Here is a 4,723-nt window from a genome sequence, read left to right on the forward strand (position 1 = left end):
AGGGGTCCACGATTATCTTCTGTGTCTGTGTTAATTGGTTTCTCTTTTCTTTGTTGAAGAGGGTCTGTGCAATCCTTCTGCCTAGTCCACCATCTTGCCGGATCTCAAGCACTAATATTCTGAAAATCATGAGATCTAACAATCCTGACGTGATTGGGCTTCAGAGGAGACTTCCAAATGAGAGATTTGAGTGTTGTTTCTGTGGTTCTTAGAAAATAGACTAGGTTCTTCAGTTCTTACTTTCCCAAAGAATATTTTCTATATATCCTTGCTCCTCAGCACTTGAAACGGTTCCTTCGCGATTGACTTTCCCAGTGCTACACATCGTCTAATGTCCTGACTGCTGATTCCGTATTTTCTATATATTCCATGGTAGAGTATGAACTACATAAATTATCACCTAATCACACACTGTCTTGTTTCATTCTCTAAATGTTTTGGGTCTGGGCTTTGCCATGTAAACAAGAAAACAAACATTTATCGAGGGCTTAATTTATGTCAAACACAATCTAAGCACTTCACATGTGTTATTTAATGATCACAACAAATCCAAAGATGAGTTCTAATTTAAGACTGGGAGAGAAGTTAAATAATTTCCTCAAGGTCCAGCTAGCAAATGAAAACCACAAAAATAACTAGCTCATCTCAGCCTCAGCTCTGAGTGAAAATAATAATATTAAGAATTCCTTAGAGAATTTGTAACTACATATTTCCCTTGTATTGAATTTATACTACCCAAGTAATTAAAAAAGATTGAAGGTGAAAAATTCAGCTTAGATTATGCCAGGTTGGTACAGTAAAACCTGGGAAAGCCAGATCTTGCATAAGGCAGAAACCTGTCAGAAAAGGAAAACTCACTGGGTGTTTATGAGGTAGGATTCTTAATAGAGAGTGATAGAAAAATGGTAAGCACCCTCTCAAAGATGAAAAACTTCCAGGATCTGGAAAAATAAGGCTGACACATAGAGTCCCAGCTCTCACAGGTTTCAGGGTAATATCCCGAGTTGCCTGGGAGAAGCAAATGCTCATCTTCCTGGAGGTATACACCCTCAACACAGGCCCACCAGCAATACTAAAGGGCTCAGGTAAACATAAACCCATGTTTGAAATTTACCAAGTCACAGGGAAGCAAGCCATTGTAAACAAGCATCAGAGTAAAGAAACAATACAGTTAAACTTCTAAGGACTTCAAATACTGAAATGATCAGATGCAGAGTATAAAAGGTTGTTTTTGCTTCAAATTTTTACAGAAATAAAGAGGAATGAAGAACAGGAGCAATACACAGGAGAGTATGAAAGTAGACCAGACAGATTTTAAAAAAGAATAAAAGTAGAATTAATAAATACAAAATATGATTATTGAAATTAAAAGTTTAATCCAGAGGACAAATATTGTATTAGTCCATTATTGTAAAAAGTCAAGGAAAGGTTTCTGTATGGAAGGAAATTTTCTTTCATGGCCACCAGGAGTGGGAGGGGAGGGGAGGAAACCCTGTTAGATAGGTAGAGACAAGTACTGATTTGGGTGAAGAGAAGAGCAGTGTACCAAATGTGAGTGATTAACATAGTGGCATTGAAGAAGAGGAAGACATAGAGAGGTGCATGGGAGGTACAGACAACAAAGATGAACCCTTTTGCACATACGGTACTGCATTGTCAGTGAAGGCAAAGATGGATCTATGGGTCGATAGATGGGTGGACAGGCTGAACAATCAGGTATGTCTATGCAGGGGTAAGTGTGCCCATGACCATGTATAGGGTTAGCAGACAATGTTCCTACAAGTGTGTTTGTATGTTCTGTAAGAATTCCCAGGTATATAGTAGAACTGACAAGACACAAGGTTGTAGTCACTTCTTGGCCACAGACAGCTACCCAGAGGAAGTGAATAGTTGGACCTATGGGCTCGGGACCATAGTCACAGGGGACACCAAACTCAATTGGCATAACATACTACATAAAATAACATAAAAACATTGTTCCACATCTTACTTTGGCGAGTAGTGACTGGGACCTTAAAACATTACATTGCAAGCGACCACCTAGGTGCAATGATGGGTCTCTCCTTGCCCAAAGCAAGGAAGAATGAACCAAAGACACATGGAAACAATAAGTCCAAGCAACTGGTACACCATGTGATCCTCAGCCTATATGACTATAAGACCAGAAGAACTAGATGGTGCCTGACAGTGGTACCACTTGGAGGGGGATCTATGTAGGAGATCCTGGACAGAGTTGGAGAAAAATGTGGAACAAAACTCAAAATCATTAAAAAAAAAAAAAGACCAGGTTTGCTGGTCTGATAGAGTCTGATAGACCTGTTGAGACTATAGCCCCTAGCTGCCCTTCAGGTCTGGAATTCAACCCACTCCTGTGTTTTCCAGCCAAAAAATAGACAGGCATGTAAGCTGAACATTTACATTAGGTAGATACACTCCTTGGAGAGATCAGTCATGGGAGGATAGAAGGGCTGTGTATGCACAGGGAGACAGCTCAGAGGGCAGGAGTGCATGGGAGGGAAGGACACAGGGAAGAGGTAACTATGGGCAGAAAGTGGGAAGGGAGCTACTGCATTGTGAGAAATTGCAGTCAACATCATGAGACAGGGAGCTCTGGTGACATAGTGCCTAAGGCATTTGACTGCAAACCAGAAGGCTGGTAGTTCAAATCCACCAGCCACTCCTGGGAAGGAAGATTGGGCAATTTACTTCCATAGTGATACCGCCTCAGAAACCCAAGGAGGGGTCACTATGAGTCGGATCCGACTCTACGGCAGTCAGTTCAGTCATGAGACAAAGTGTATGTGAGCTGCTGTATGGAAAGTGAATTTGCTCTGTAAATGTTCACCCAAATCACAATAAAAATTTTTTTTAAAAAAGAAAAAGAAGTTAAAAGCTTATTGGATCTGTTCACCACTCATCTGTCAGCCTATCATACTTTGGAGGCTTTCAAGATGCTGTGATTCTAGAAGCTATGTCATTGGTGTTTCAAATACCAGTAGGGTTACCTATGGTAGACAGGTTTTAGCAGAGCTTCCAGATTAAGACAGATGAGGAAGAAAGGCCTGGTGATCTATATCCAAAAATTAGCCAATAGGTGCAGATTGGAGGGCACCTAAAAAATAATTAACCAAGAAAAAACAATAGATCTCAATAGAATATTGTCTGCTATAGTGCTGAAGATGAACCATCATGGTTGGAAAGCACTAAAAAAAAAAAAAAAAAAAAAAAACAACTGCTATCAAATCAATTCTGACTCATAGTGACCCTATAGGGAAGAATAGAACTGCCCCATAGTATTACCAAGGCTGTAAATCTTTATGGAAACAGACTGCCAGCCCCATCTTTTTCCTGCTGAGCAGCTGGTGGGTTCCAACCAACCTTTTCATTAGCAACTTAATGCTTTAACCACTGCACCACCAGAACTCCCTGGTGTATAAGTAACAAAACAACACAAAACAAAAATAAAACAAAAAAAAACAAACTTGCTGCCATTGATCGAGTCGATTCTGACTGGAGAATTCTGTTGGGTTTCCGATGCAGTAAGTCTTTTTTTTTTTTTAATGCATTTTATTGAAATATAATTTATGTACAGTGAAATACACAAAACTAAAGTGACATGGGTCAATGCACTTTTTTTTTCAGTGTTCCCTCCCCTCCTGGCAAGCAACCAAGAAAGTTTCCCTCCATATATAAACCTTTCCTTGAGCCTCCAAAACAATGAACTAATACTATATTTGTCTTTCTGTGATTTACTTATTTCACTCAGCATAATGTCCCCCAAGTTCATCCATATTATGCTGTGTTTTCCAAACTCTACATTATTCTTTAGTATTGCATAGCGTTCCATTATGTGTACGTAGCATAATTTGGTCATCCACTCTTCTGCTGATGGGCACGTAGGTTGTTTTCATTGTTTTGCCATTGTAAATAGCGTTGTGATGAACATGAGTGTGCATATTTCAGTTCTTATCCTGGCTCTCACCTCTCTAGGATATATACCTAGCAATGGGATTGCTGGGTCAAATGGTATCTCCAATTCCATTTTCTAAGTAATAGTCATATTGCTTCCCACAGTGGTTGTATCACTTCACAGTCCCACCAGCAGTGTATGAGAGTCCCAATCTCTCCATATCCCATCAGCATTTGTTATTTTCTATCTCGTTGAACCTTGCCATCAGTGCTAGGGTGAGACGATATCTCATACTTGTTTTGATTTACACCTCTCTGATGGCCAATGATCATGTATTAGCTGGCCACCTGAATATTCTCCTTGGTGAAGTGCCTATTCATGTCTTCTATCCATTTTTCAATTGGATTGTTAATCCCTTTGGTGTTGAGGTGTTGGAGTTTTCTATAAATCTTAGAGAAAAGTCCCTTGCCTGATATGTAATTATTGGCAAATAAGAATTTGTTGCTGTCATTTTTGTTATGTGCTTTTTTGTGGTTTTGATTTCTTTGTTCCATACAATTTTCTATGCTGAGCTCGTTTTGTTTATGAATCGTGTTATCACTTCCTTCATTACTATTGTTGTAGTATTTGCTGAATATTTATGCTGGTCTTCTTATTTATTTTGATGTGAAGGTTTATCATTTTTCTTTGAGGTTACATGTGATTATGGTTTTCTTCCCAAGTTTAGAATAGTCCATTCTATTTTGTAGTTGTCTCAACTGTCTAGAAGTTCTGTAACTACACAATTTTTTCCCTCTTTTTAGTTTGTAGTTG

This window comes from Orycteropus afer, unplaced genomic scaffold (genome assembly GCF_000298275.1).
Source record: "Orycteropus afer afer isolate SDZICR_OR568_19922 unplaced genomic scaffold, OryAfe1.0 scaffold00013, whole genome shotgun sequence".
In the NCBI taxonomy this organism is placed as follows: Eukaryota; Metazoa; Chordata; class Mammalia; order Tubulidentata; family Orycteropodidae; genus Orycteropus; species Orycteropus afer.